Source organism: Balaenoptera ricei, chromosome 14, assembly GCF_028023285.1.
Source record: "Balaenoptera ricei isolate mBalRic1 chromosome 14, mBalRic1.hap2, whole genome shotgun sequence".
In the NCBI taxonomy this organism is placed as follows: domain Eukaryota; kingdom Metazoa; phylum Chordata; class Mammalia; order Artiodactyla; family Balaenopteridae; genus Balaenoptera; species Balaenoptera ricei.
This window is the reverse complement of record NC_082652.1, coordinates 48,086,816-48,101,444: the sequence shown is the minus strand read 5'-3', so window position 1 is coordinate 48,101,444 and position 14,629 is coordinate 48,086,816. Positions and strand designations below refer to the sequence as shown.

Here is a 14,629-nt window from a genome sequence, read left to right as displayed (position 1 = left end):
ATGACTATTCAATTCTTTCCCATTTTTAAATTGGGAAATTGTTGTTGAATTACAAGAGTTCCTTATGTATTCTGGATACATGCCCTTTATCAGATACATGTTTTGCAAATATTTTCTCCCATTCTGTGGGCTATCTTTTCACTTTCTTGATGGTGTTTTTGGAGGCATAAATGTTTTAAATTTTGATGATTTCCAGTTTATCTGTTTTTTATTGTCATGTGCTTTTGGTGTTACATATAAGAAACCATTGCTTAATCCAAGGGCACAAATATTTATTCCTATTGTGTTCTTCTAAAAGTTTTATAGTTTTAGCTCTTACATTCGGGTCTATTGAGTTGATCCATTTTTCGTTGGTTTTTGTATAGATTACTTTCAAATGATGGCTTTTCTGTGCTTCCCAGCTATTTTATCTTTGAAGTATTTCTGGTGTTTCAACCCACATGAAATTACATGAAAAGTTTTGAGAAAAATTCTTTTTTTCACTCTTCTGTGTCTTATGTTTGGTCATTTGAGGGAATCTACTTACTGGCATACAGTGATTAATTTCGACTTTTTTTAACCTACTGCTATTGTGAGCTGAAGAATACACATGTTCTCTTTTACAGTAGCAAATACAAGTCAGCGTAGTACTGAAGACTCTTGCTCTGTTAACCTGAACAGTTGGTCTCTGTTCTAGAACAATATCTTCATTTTCTGAGAACATTTGTTTGGGATCTTTCAATGAAAGCATCTCTCTTTCCATCAGCCTCTTATCTGCACAATGAACAAAGCTACTGAGTAGAGGGCAAAAGCTTAAGACATGCAGGTGATTTGGAAACTGCCACATCCCATATGCTGTAAATGCTGAAAATTTACATCTAAATCAAAGTTGAGTTTGGAAACTTCACAGTCTATTCTACTCTTCAAATAATATGCTACAAAGTTTTCTTATAACGTCATTTATTACTTTTATTTTTCATTAAAACAGAATGTTTTTTAGTGCTTTAATATGCCTAGTTCAGCAGGCAGTGATACCGCTCGTTTTGTCAATAGCATGTTTTAAATTTAAGAGTGTCAGTGTCTCTTAAAATGTCCTTTTTATTTCAAAGAGCTTCAGCTACCTTCAAATATCACACGTTGAATGAAAAGCTGCAATGGAATTTTTGTACTGAATTCACATAAATTGGTTTCTATACTTTAGTTATTATTTTGGTATACTTAGCTTTTCAGGTTGTTAAGAAAATCATTTTGTTCTAAATAGCTTAGCTTCATACTTTATGGTGATGAATATAAAAATTGAGTATTACCTGTTAAATACTGTTGTTGTGATATAAAGGGTAACGGGCATTATATAAAGCCATAAAATAGTTTACTTAGCAGTATTAAATAGAACAACAGATTTTCAATACTGATTTTTATTTTTAAAAGATAGATCAATAATGGTTTTCATGTAGCAGTTCAGTAATTTAGTTTAGTAGTTGGCAAGGCTGCTTCTAGCCACTTCAGAGGGGTTTCTTCTGCAAAAAGAAATTACAGTTTGCACGTGCCATGAAAATGGATAGAAGCGGGGTTCAGCCTCACGGGATTGCCTTCTGGGGCTAGTTTGTGAACTGCCCCCAGCGCTGTGACAGTGACCTTTCCAAGGAACTCGGTAGGCGGCAGCAGGGACAGGAAGTTTGCTATATTTTGGAATGCAAGCAAAAATATTGGTACATTGTCTCTCCAGATGACTCTCAGAGCACTTTTCTTTCTGTACGGGGTTGGGAGGGTGGGCTGTGTATGGAGAGATTTGCCATGTGGGTTGGCTTGTGTCCAAAGAAGGAACCCTTTCAGATTTGGGTCTGATTACAGAAACGGAGAAATAAAGCTGCAGTGGGGGCTGCTTTCATCTCTGGATATAAAGGAAGGCCTCTGTCTATTGAAACAGTTGCTTGTGTCTGGGTGAGCAGTCACTAAATAGAGAACACGACCACAGAAGTCCGGGTCAAGGTAGCAGCTTTCCTCATCTGCTTCTTCCATTTTTTTTCGAAGCTGTGTTTTCTTGACTGGTGACTATTAGTAGCAGCCTAACATTTATTGAGTGTTTACTCTGTACCAAGTGGTGTGCTTTTCTTTAGCTGGATTATTTAATCCTCACAGCAGCAGTGTGGAGTTAAACACTGTTATCCCCATTTTACAGAGGAGAATGGTGAATCATGGCTGTCCATGGAGTTGGGCTACCAGAGCCCAAACTCTTTTGCGAATTTCGGGAAAAAAATTTTAAAATAGTCTTAGTTACAGTAAATACTGCTTTCTGTATATTTAAATGCATACTATCTGAGATCTTGCTTCTGCACCTCTAGGCTTCCTCAGAGGATCCTTGTCTCTTTCAAAGATACTGTAGGAACTGGGGTCCTAATGTCTCTTAAGTCTTTGATACAGCTACTGCTAGTTATGATTACTAGTTCTGTATTTCATTGAATCTTACAAAATTATCAATTGTAAAAGGCACTATTACTTTATATATAGTTAAGAAAGAAAACAGATGCCAAATAAACTGTACCAGTGCTTTTTATCACCTACAGTTTTATTTTATACTTGTGAAATAAGCTCTTTGAGACTTACTTAGACATAGATTTTCCATTCTTGGGCCATAGAAACAAGAAAATATATGTGAAACAAATTTAGGTATTTCTCAGTCTTCTTTACAATCCAAGTTGAACTCTTCTGCTTTATCTTGCCACTCAGCTGTAGATGTCCATGCTTTTCCTACACAATATGGTCCTCTGTGCAATCAAGAGCATTGCTGAGACAGCATTTCTTAGGAATGCTCTACCGTTGTCTCCAGGATCTTCTTCCAAACTACAAGTTCTAATGGGTATGCACAGGAAATGAGGATGCAGCAGAACCACCACCTAGCCAGCAGTGATTGTTAAGATGCAGCCCAAGTTTGGAGATGCGTCATAGAATCAAAATATAGTACTGTGATATTAGAGGAAGAAACAGAATCAAAAGCCCAGACTTCTTAACTTCATCACCGTTACTGGGGCTCATCTTTTTATCTCTGGAATGTGCTTGTGCTAATTATGAGTAATGATAACAAGAATACAGGCAGTGTGCTATTTTCAGTATTACACGTGGCTGGTTGGTTAATTCACTCTGGACAGTTTAATAGCAAATAGAAACAGTCCTGGGATCTGAAGCTAAAACATCATGATGTGGAGAAGTGCCAGAAGCCAGTTGTAGTCATGTGGAAGCTGTGTGAGCTTAAGCAAGTTACTTCTCTGTGCCCCATTTTCTTCATCAAAAAAAAGATAGTTTCCACCTCAGATCCTTTTGCTTTAATGAATTAATTTCTATAGTGCCTTTAAAACATTGTCTTCTCTACCGGTAAGTGCTATTTATGTTAAATAAATTAGTGAATAAACAAATAAATGACTGGTATCATCAGGAAGTATGGAGCAAGGTGTAAGCAGAGGCCAGCCAGCGAGAGAGGGGAAGGGAGCAGATGTGCAGAAGCTGCGGGAGGGGGCCCATGCTGGCCAGGCGCCTCCGGCCCTCCTGCAGGAACCTAGCGCTGGAATCCCCTGGGTAGGGCTGGGGGCTGGGCTCGCACCTTCGTTGTTTACTTCGTTGTTTATAGTATTTTCCCTGAGTGTAAATAAAGGTCGTATGTGCATGTGCGTGTGTGTGTGTGTGTGTGTGTGTGTGTGTGTGTGTGAGAGAGAGAGAGAGAGAGAGAGAGAGAGAGAGAGAGAGAGAGAATGGGTGCTAAGATGCTCCACCCAGCATGGCCCTTGCTCAACTATCTCAACCACTGACCAGGAATCGTCTTACCAAAAATAACCCCACCTTTTAAAGTTTTTAAAAAAATTATCATTATTAAAGATGGCTTGGTCATTCTGTGGCTTTGCAACCAAAGCATTTTAACTGCTTCTTCAATATCTTTTTGGTCCAGAAATGACCCAGAATAAGGCCCAGCCCACAGGTTGTAAATCTGTTGAGCCCTCTTCAGTTGGAGAGGTTTTTTAGGACCGGAGAAGCCATCTGAAGCATCACCTTATCAGAAGTAAATTTACCTAAGCAATCTCGGAGTTTCTCCTTTACAAATTTCCGTTTTGGGTTCTTGATGGGCGGGCCAATTCCAGGCTTATCTGATGTCAGCCTGGGGCAGAACCAAGGCTCTTATTCTCACAGAATTCTGCCTTCTTCCTCCATGTTCTTTTGGGGCAAGAACTCAACTTCGCTTCTTTACAACTCCTCACGTTAAATAACCAAACTTACCAGCACAGGGTGAAGAAAATGGGCCTTGGAATTCTGCAGCCTGCCTTCCAGTGCCTGTCAAGTCTTCACACCTCAGTTTTGTTCTTTCTCAAATAGGGAGGCTGGTATTTACTCCAGAGAGCTATTGTAAGAACCCTCTGCAATGTTGTAGCTTCACCCCTTAGTCTTTCAAATAGTAGTGCCAGCTCAATAAAGTCAGTAAAACTCGGTCACAATATCCCACCTTTGTCTAAAGCAGGGGTGTGGATGGGGCTAGGGATCAGATGGGGACCTTTTCCAACAATATATACTCCCCACCAAGAGTCCTTACTGCAATGAGCCACTCTTACTCCTTGGGGCCGGGGCAGAAGTCAGAGACGAGGTGCTGCTTCTCTTTCCATCCTCCAACCTGGAAGCTCTTGTGTGGGGGACATCAGGCCCCCAAATTATTCACCTTGAGAAGATTTAACGCTTATTTCAATGATAATTCCTTTAAAATCTTTTTTGGCAGACATACATATCTTCAAAGCAACCTTGGAAGGTAGTATTGTTACAGTTTTCATCTTACAGATAAGAAAACTGAGATTCAGCAGTTAGGTAATTGCCCAAAGATAAAAAGTAAAAGTTAAGTTCCATTGTAAACTTATAAATCAGCCAAAGTCAGTTCCTGGTTTTCGTGTTTCAGTGTCATTTAACAGGATGAGGATTTGACAAGCTTTTGTTCTTGACACTCATTTGTTCCAGGGGCAGGAAAGAATGGGGGTCTGTCTTCTGTTTCTGATCCCCCCTTTCTCAGCACAGTTTGTGAGATTCACAGCTCCCTGAGGGGAAGGGTCAGTTTGATAAGGGGTTCAGCTGCCTCTAGGGCTGAGGGGCCGTGTGGAGGAGTGCTAGCTGTCATCATGGGAGCGAGGCACCCGGCCAAGGTGAGGAAAGTGTGAGGGCTTAGTAGGACCTTGTGGAAGGAAGTTCACAGATTGGAGCCATAAATTCGCAGGGCTGGTGGCCATCCCAAGGCTGCTAGCTTGCATGTGAGCTGAGGCTTAGACCAGAGCAAACAGACTTTCTCTGCCAGATAAAGCGTGTTTATTTTTGTCTCTTATGTAGTTGTGTGTTGTAGGCCTTCTCCCTTCCTTATTTTTTGCTGAGAGTAGAAATGGCAGCTGAAGTTCATTCCTTTCCAAGTCAAAAAGATAGATTTGCAGGGCAGAATTAGAGGCACAGATGTAGAGAACGAACGTATGGACACCAAGGGGATAGAGCGGCGGAGGTGTGCTGGTGGTGGTGTGATGAATTGGGAGATTGGGGTTGACATGTGTACACTGATGTGGATAAAATGGATGACTAATAAGAACCTGCTGTATAAAAAATAAATAAAATAAAATTCAAAAATTCAAAAAAACCCAATAAAGGTACGGTAAATTTATAAAGGATCCAAAAAAAAAAAAAAAAAAGAATATAGAAACGGGGAAGGGGAGCACTGTACATGTTTAGTTCCTCATATTTTTGGTGGGAACAGTAGTTCAATAAATTGTTTTATTCTAGGCTTTTTAAGAGTGTTGGGTTTTGGCTATTCTGAGCTATTGGCTATTAGTTTACCATTGTAAAGAGACCAGTCCAGTTGTTGTTAGATGAAATATGAGGGTCATAAACATTGCATAAAGGTAAGCTTGGTTTGCCTGATTTAATGATGTGAAGAGCACAGGAAGAGCGCAGAAATTTCCAAGTAAGTTAGACCTGAAACATTCTTTAAAGCATCTGTTTGAATTATCTGTATCGGATTTTTAAGAAGGAAGTAGATACAGCGACTAAAGCATCATTCTTCATCCCATTTTCTGGTGTTTGAAAGCCCCCTAGTTTCCACCTGTCTGTATCTGGAGGTAGAGTGGCCTTGACTCGGGGCCATTCAGCTTGGTACCCTGTTTCAACGTGTAATCGTCATCCTTGACATTCATCATCCCCGGTGCTCACTTTCTTCTTTACCTCTGAATACTCTAGAAAGTGAGTTTCTACCAGCATCTCTGGTTGTGGCATTTTAGACACCAGAGAGCTCGGGATCACAGTCGAATGCTTGCAGGCTGGAGTTGCTTTCACCTCCGTCCTTTCGATATAGAACTAATGGCAGGCAGTTTTTAATCCCTTTACACATTTTCTCATTCAGCCCTTTCTCACGTCCCCGGTACCGGGTAGCAGAACCCGGGAGCTAGAAGGAAGCCCCAAGACAGTCCTACCCCGACCCCTTCCTGTGATGGAAGAGGCTGCAGGAGGAGGCAGGGGCTGGAGGTGACTTGTCTCCAGGTTGCTGGCTGAGTAATGGTCGAAATATAACTAAAGTTCACGTCTCCCAGCTCTGTCTGGTGCTGTTTCAACCATAGCACGTTACTTTGGTTGGTTGAATTTGTTTGTTGCCTAGCTGTCACTATTGCCATTTTAATGATTCTGTATCATTATAATGGTTTAAAATCTGTGTGTGACATGAACAGCCACATGTTACTTTCTCTTAACCCATATATTAAGGGCTCCCTGTGTGCAGAGGCAGGGTTGGGAGCTAGACCTGGCATTTCTCGGTTAATTCCGTGGTAACTTTTACACAGTAGGTGAGGGAGCTAGGATTTGAATCTGTTTCTCTGTCTTCAAAATCTCTTCCCTCTCAGTACCTCACAGTTACATATTCAGAATAAATAAACCTCTCGCACTTGAGGTTTTTTTCAGTTTTAAATCAGAAAATATCTAATCAGAATAATGTGTTTTTCTTAAACTATTATCCTGCTTTGCTTTAATTTAGAAATAAAATTCAAGAGAAACTCTTGGAATGAACAGGGTGATGCATGTAAACAGTCCTAATAATGAAGCTGCTTGAAGTTACAGAAATGACATCTGACTTAAGTGGCTTCATCAGGTTGGATAAGAAGGGACATTGATAATTGGCTACAAAAAAAGGCCTAGTTTTTACTCAAGAGTTTATGTTCCAGCTGTTAGTTTGTAGTGTTTCTTTTAGGTTAGAAAGATCTAGATAAACACATGTCCTCTTCTTATTGTAATAGTTATTTTTCTTACTTGTGAATCTCTACATTTAAATCATTGAAAAGTTTTACACACATTCATCTAAATGAGCAGTAGAGCAGCGCTACAGTGATTGCAAGAGTGTGAAGCTGCAGTGGCTCTATGTTCTGTGTTGTTCTTTGTAACTTCCTTGACCTTCAGAGGCACTCCAGAGAACAGCTCCGATAGGGGCTGGTTCTGTGCTGCAGCTCTTACATCCCTTCCCATCCCTCCAGCCCTGAGGTTCTCGTGTGGAGACCACTGATCTAAAACCTCTTCCACCAGTATTTTCCTTTATCATTTGATGACTTAATTAGTTCTGCCTTCTTTATTCTCTTATCATACTCATTCCCTTTGGTGCCTTTCACTGTTCTTCTCGCCCTTTATCTAAGGAGAATGACTCAGTTTTTGTTAGAGGCAGTAAATACAGAGAAAGAGACATTGAAATTAATCAGACCTGAGATTGAAACTCAGTTCTACTGCCTTAACTAGCTGTGAGACCTCACTGACATGTTTTCACTTGTAAAACAGGGCTAGCAATACCTCCCTCACAAGGTAATAAGAAAGATTAACGAAGATCATGCATGAAAGCACCTAAAACCATGCCTGGCACACTCTAGGAATTCAAACTCGAGTACTCCTCCCCCTGTCCTTCACCCTTTTCCAGGTTCCATTGTGAAATTAGGCATAATATCTCTAAAGTAATTTCGTGAAATTTTACATCTATAGCAGCATCTTTCTCCTTTTGAAATAGACTGCTTTTCCTCATGTAACATTTTTAGACAACCAGATTTTTATTTTATGTCATTATTTTTGTTTAATTACTGCCATTATAACTACATTGATTTCTCCTGTTATGAAAAGAATCTCATTATTGGTTAAATAGACTTTGTGGGATATTCTGCAAACCTATCCACCATGTATAATGTTTCTACAGACAAAAACGACCTAGTTTTCAGACAACCAATTTAATAATGTTAGAAAACTTTTGCTTTGTTTTTTAACTTGGTATTTTGAAATAATTTTAGACTTACAGGAGTTACAAAAATAGTACAGTGAGTTCCCGTATACCCTTAACCCATCTTCCCCTAATAACTGTAGTAACAGTTATCAAAGTTAATATTGGTTCAATACTATTAATTAAAACAACAGACTGTATTTGGATTTCACCAGTTTTTTGGCTGTTGTCCTTTTTTATCCAAGATTTAATCCAGGATCCCACATTACATTCAGTTTTCCACCTCCTTAGGCTTCTCTGATTTGTCACAGTTCCTTGATGTCTCTCCTTGTCTCTCATGATCTTGACACTTTTAAAAAGTGTTGGTCATTTATTGTGACTCAATTTGAGTTTGTCTGATGTCTTCTCTTGATTAGATTGAGGTAATTTGTTACCGCCAAGGATACTGCAGAGGTGATGTTCTCTTCTGAACACGTGATGGCCACATAGCTTTTTACAGGTCTAACGTTAATCACTTGGATGAGGTGGTCTCTGCCAGGTTCTCCAGTGTAAAGTTACTGTTGATCCCTTTGTAATTAACTAATATTTGGGGGAGACACTTTGAGACCATGCATATATATATATATATATATATATATATATATATATATATATATATATAAATATATATATATATGTTTCTGCTTAACTTTTGCCCACTCATTTTAGCATTCATCGGTGGATCTTGCCTGCAGCAATGTTACAGTGGTATTCTAATGGTGATTTTCTTGTTCATTCATCCCATCTACATTTATGAATTGGAATTCTTCTGTAAGGAAGATTTATCTTCTCATATTTATTTTTTTATTATCATTCATTTATATCAGCATGGACTCATGGATATTTATTTTATCGTTGATAAAATTGTTCCAGCTTTGGCTCTAAGGAGTTCTCATAGCGGTTTCTGTGTTCTTCTGTGTGCCTTCATCTTTTTTTTTAAAAGCACTTTCTTACTTTCTGACCCCACAAGATGTTCCAGGCTTATTTTCTATTTTCCCTACCTCAGCCCTCACTTCTCCAAGGAGCCCTGATTCCTTTTAATAAAGGTATGTTTATTGCTACTGGAGTGTCACTGCTTCTAGGCCTCTCTGCAGACAAAGTTAGGAAATATATGTATGTAAACTAACAAATGTCTACACACACGTATCTCTATGTATTTTCATATCCATCTACCTGTGTATGAACTGAGGGGGTTCATACTGTATAATCTCTGATTCATATCTAGCACAAGGTTCATTTTAACTTTTCTCTTTTGCTTATTTGTAACTTCTTTTTCCAGCAGTGAGAAGCTGGCTTTCAGTATCAAAAATCAACTGATGGTATCCGTGTGGATAAATTTTTGGATTCTCTATTCTGTTCCATTGATCTTTGTGTCTATCCATTTGCCCATACCACACAGTCTTGATTATAGTGAGTCTTAAAATCAGCCAGTGTGCGTCCTCTAATTTTCTTTCTCTTACTCAAATTGTATTGACTGTTCTAGTTCCTTTGCCTTTCCCTATGAGTATTAGAATCAGCTTGTCTATATTTACCAGTAAAACTCCTGCCAGGATTTTGATTGTAATTGTGTTAAATCTATAAATCATTTCGGGGAGAATTGATATTCCTAACTATAATGAGTCTTCAAATCCATGAACATGCTACGTCTCTCCATTTATTTACATCTTCTTTTGATTTCTTTCAAAGGTTTTATAGTTTTCCCTGTATAGAAACATACCTGTACATGTTTGGTTAGATTTATACGTAAGTATTTCTTTCTTTCTTCTTTTTTTTTTTTTTAACAAATATTGTAAATGGTATTATATTGGAAACAGACGAGTGGATATCCTTACCTTGTTCTCGATCTTAGGGGGAAAACTTTCATTCTTTCACCATGATGTGTGATGTTAGCTTTGGATTTTTTTTTTTTTTGTAATGTCCTTATCAGATTAGAAAGTTTCTGTTCTCTTCCTACTTGCTGAAAGTTTTTATCATAAGTGGGTGTTGTATTTTGTGAAATGCTTTTTCTATATCAATTGAAATGATCATGTGTGGGTTGTGTTTTTAGCCTGTTAATTTGGTGAATTAATTGGCTTGAAACATTAATCTCGCCATGAATTCTCAGGGTAAACTCCAGTTGAAAGTGGTATGTTACTATTAATGTTAATATTTTGTTGAGGCTTATGAGGGATATTGGTGTCATTTTCTTTTCTTGTGCTGTCTTTGTCTGGTTCTGCTATCATGGTGATTCTGACCCCAGGGGTGAGTTTGGAAGTATTCCCTTTTCTTTTATTTTCTAGAAGCAGTGTAGAATTGGTGTTATTTTTTCTTTAAATGTTTGGTAGAATTTGCCAATGATCTGGGCTTTGGGATTTCTTTTTTGAGAAGGTTTTCTAAGTACAAATTTCATTCCTTAATAGAAGACTGATCAGGTTATATATTTTTTCCTTCAGTGAGTTTTGATAGTTTGGGTTTTCAAGAAATTATTCCATTTCATCTAAATTGTTGAATTTATGTGTGTAGAGTTGTTCTTATGTGCTTACTTTGTTTTCCTTTCCATGCCTGCTGGGTCTTATTGATAGTCAGATGTTGATAATTTTTTCTGACATTGATAATTTTTCTGTCTCTTTTGTTCTTTGTCAGCCTGGCTAGAGATTTATCGATTTTACTGATTTTTTTCAAAGAGTTAAGCTTTAGCTTTGATTGATTTTTTTCTCTATTTTTCTGTTTTTAATTTCATTGATTTCTGCTTTCATTTCCTTCTTCTTCTTCACATTTCTTTGATTTCTGCTCTGTTCCTTCTGATTGCTTTGGGTTTATCTCTCTCTGCTTTTTCTAGTTTCTTAAGGTTGGAGCTTAGATTGTTGATTTCAGACCTTTCTACTTTTATAGTACAAGCATTTCATGTTATAAGTATCCTTCTAATTGCTGCTTTATTAGCATCCCACGTACATTGAAAATCCCAAAAGACATTGTTTTAATTTTTGCTTTTAACCACCATACAAATTTTATAGAAATTAAGAGGAGAAGAATAGCATATTCTCTTTTCCCAGATATTTACCATTTCTGTTGCTTTTCTTTATTCGTGATGTTTCTTTCTGGTACCATTTCTCTGTTTGAAGAACTGTCTTTAGCATTTTTTTTTTTTCTAAGAGGAAATCTGGCAAACAAATTTTCTCTTAGTTTTTCTTCATCTGAGAGTGCCTTTATTTCACATTCATTTGTTAAGGGTATTTTCACTGGATGACAATTCTTTTCTTTCAGGACTTGGAAAATGTTCTACTTCTTTCTGGCCTCCATGATTTCTGACAAAAAGTCAGCAGTCATTTCATTGTTTTCCTAGGCCGTGGGTCCCTATAATCTTCTGCTTTCAGGATTTTTATCTTTGTCTTCAGTGTTCAGCAGTTTGATAGTATGTGTCAGGGCCTGGAATTCTTTGAGCTTATTCAGTGTGGTGTATGCTGAGACTTCTGAATCTGTAAGTTTATATCTACCAGGTTTCAAAGCTTTCAGTCATTATTTTTTCAAACATTTTTTTCAGCACATGTTCTTTCTCTTCTCCTTCTGGGACTCTGATGACATGAATATTAGACTTTTTGGTATATTCTCATGGGATCCTGAGGACCTGTTCAGGTTTTTTTTGTTTTTTGCTTTTTGGTTTTTTTCTTTCTGTTGGATAATTTCTATTGATTTATCTACAGATTTACTGACATTTTCCTCTATTATCTGCATTCTATTATAGAATCCATCAGTTAATATTTTAGTTACTATATTTTTCAGTTCTAATGTTTCCATTTGCTCCTTTATATTTTCTGGTTTTAGGGAGAGACTTTTTATCTATTTCATGAGTGTTCATTGTTACTTCTTTTTTTTTTTTTTTTAAAGAAATTCACGTTCTTTTATTTATTTATTTATTTATGACTGTGTTGAGTCTTCGTTTCTGTGCCAGGGCTTTCTCTAGTTGCGGCAAGTGGGGACCACTCCTCATCGCGGTGCACAGGCCTCTCACCATCGCGGCCTCTCTTGTTGCGGAGCACAGGCTCCAGACGCGCAGGCTCAGTAATTGTGGCTCACGGGCCCAGCCGCTCCGTGGCATGTGGGATCTTCCCAGACCAGGGCCCGAACCCGTGTCCCCTGCATTGGCAGGCAGATTCTCAACCACTGCGCCACCAGGGAAGCCCCTCATTGTTACTTCTTAAACCATAGTTTTAACAGGTGCTTTAAAGTCTTTGTCTCATAATTTCAGTATTTGGATCGGTGTCTGTCTTTTCCCTTCCAAGTTAATGTTTTCCTGGTCATTTGTATGCCACATAATTTTGGTTTTTAAGCGGGACATGTTGAATGTCCTTTTATGGAATTCAGGGTCTTGAGGTCTTGTTTAAATTTTAAGCAGAAAATTGATTTGGGTTCTGCTTTGCGTTAGCAGACATTCAACAGGTTAGGTTCAGGTTACAAGTTTCCACCTGCCTTTTCAGGCTGTGGTTCCACTGACAGTTCAGTTTTCACAACCTTTGCAGTGCTAATTGGATCTGACTTCCTCGTGCCCCACCCTGTAGCCAGGCTGGGTCTGGGCATTGGTGTATGCTGCAGTTAGTGCTCTAGGCGTTTGGTAGGCTGTTGAAAGTCAGAACCATGCGCAGCTCGGAGGTGAGCCCAGGAGTGCTGTACAACTTTGCAAAATTTCTCTGCTGAGCTTCCTTCTCTTTGTGATCCTGCTGGCATTTTCTGGCTCCTTGGGGCCCGCTTCCCAGTCCTCTAGCCAAGAAGTCCAAGCTCTAGTTTTTCCTCTACCCTGCACTACCTGCAATTGCATTTGTGTCCAGGGGGTTGCTGCAAGAGGCCAGGGAAATAAAAAAGCAACAGTGATTTGCCCATCCTCTTGGGACCACCACTTCTCTGGTCAGAGAGGGTTCCTCTCCTGAGAGTTTTAGGGACCTGCCGAGCTCCTCTCTGCCCATAGACAAATTTAGCAATAGTGTACAGTATTTGTGTACAGGTCTTTTATTCTTTAACATGACAGTAGCAAGTTAAAAACATGGTTTTCAAAGCTAGTAGGGTCAGCTCCTTCCATCCCCTTCAGTGTATTTATGTGTGCCATTCATTTGTAATATAGTCAGATTCATTTGGTAAGAATGTTTTAAAGGTTGGGTTTCACATTTTTAAGATACTCTGAGACACCAGCGCACCCTAACGTGACTGCCTTTGGTCTGTTTTCTGGGTCTGAACGCATGCAGAGTTGTGCTTCAGTGTCAGTTGTTTCTTCCAGTCACCAGCCTCCTCTCACTTTGATTTCACTCAGCAGTGCTATTGTCCATTCTCATGGCACTGCTACAGTACAGACTGATTTACAGTGTTCTAGGACTTGATTGGTGGTTATGCCATGACAGTTATCCTGTAATGCGTTTGCTAACAGAAAAGGATAAGGCTTCTTTTTTTAAAAAAACATATTTATTTATTTATTTATTTGGCTGTCCCAGGTCTTAGTTGCACATGCAGGATCTTTAGTTGCGGCATGCGGGATCTAGTTCCCTGACCAGGGATCAAACCTGGGCCCCCTGCATTGGGAGTGCAGAGTCTTAACCACTGGACCACCAGGGACGTCCCAGACAAGTCTTCTTAAAACTTCCAGTGACATCCGTTGTGTTTCAGAATTCAAATGAAGTTACAATGCTGTGACATGCTGTTGGAAACCAGATTGTTACTGTATCAGGACTGGATATAGTAACATGTTACTGGATTTCTTGTTAGTGGATTGTCTATGACAAACCATGATTTCTGGTCGTTTTTTGAATGTCTTCACCAATCTTTGTAGTACAGAAAGTGGCCAAGTATTTAGCTGTTTTTTTTGCTTTTTTTCTTGTATACTCTAGGTCAATAGCAATAAAGATTAAAGAATGTCATTCCTCCCCTGCACCAGGAAGGGGTGAGCTAGCAAGGCTCTCTGTTTAGAATTAAAGTTCACCTCTAGTTGGATCAGTGCTTTTCATTAAAGAAGTAAAGTGTTCTTTATCCACACAGATTAAAATGTCAAGAACCCAGGCCGGAAACCCAGCCGGCGAACTGAAGTGCTCTCTGGCTTCTCTCAGCTTGAAATCGCTTTTAGAATTTGACAGTACTGTGTTGTGAGACTCACGGCAGCACCCGAATTCAGAATAGCATGCAGCCTCGCCTTCTGAGGTGACCATGGCTTCCTTTGCAGAAGGGCTTTGTCTTGTTATGAAAGGTTCAGGCTTGGTGATTGAGTGCTGAGGACAGTGATTCTGGGAGGTGGACATCATTATCCAGAGTGCTGACGTTGTCTTATGAACTACATATATTTGATTCTTACGAGAGAAATAATCCTAAGTGGCAGATCATTGGTTTTAACGTCACTAAAATGATTTAGAATAT

General features: G+C 38.9%; 1 protein-coding gene and 1 non-coding gene across 4 annotated transcripts in view; one reads left to right on the top strand and one right to left on the bottom strand.

Annotated features, from left to right (window-relative positions):
* GAREM1 (GRB2 associated regulator of MAPK1 subtype 1) overlaps positions 1 to 14,629 on the top strand; it is a 211,412-nt gene that overhangs the window by 32,296 nt on the left and 164,487 nt on the right. The gene's annotated exons all lie outside the window — the stretch shown is intronic.
* Positions 13,765 to 13,837, bottom strand: TRNAG-CCC (transfer RNA glycine (anticodon CCC)). The gene has a single exon. It is a non-coding gene; the product is annotated as a tRNA-Gly (tRNA).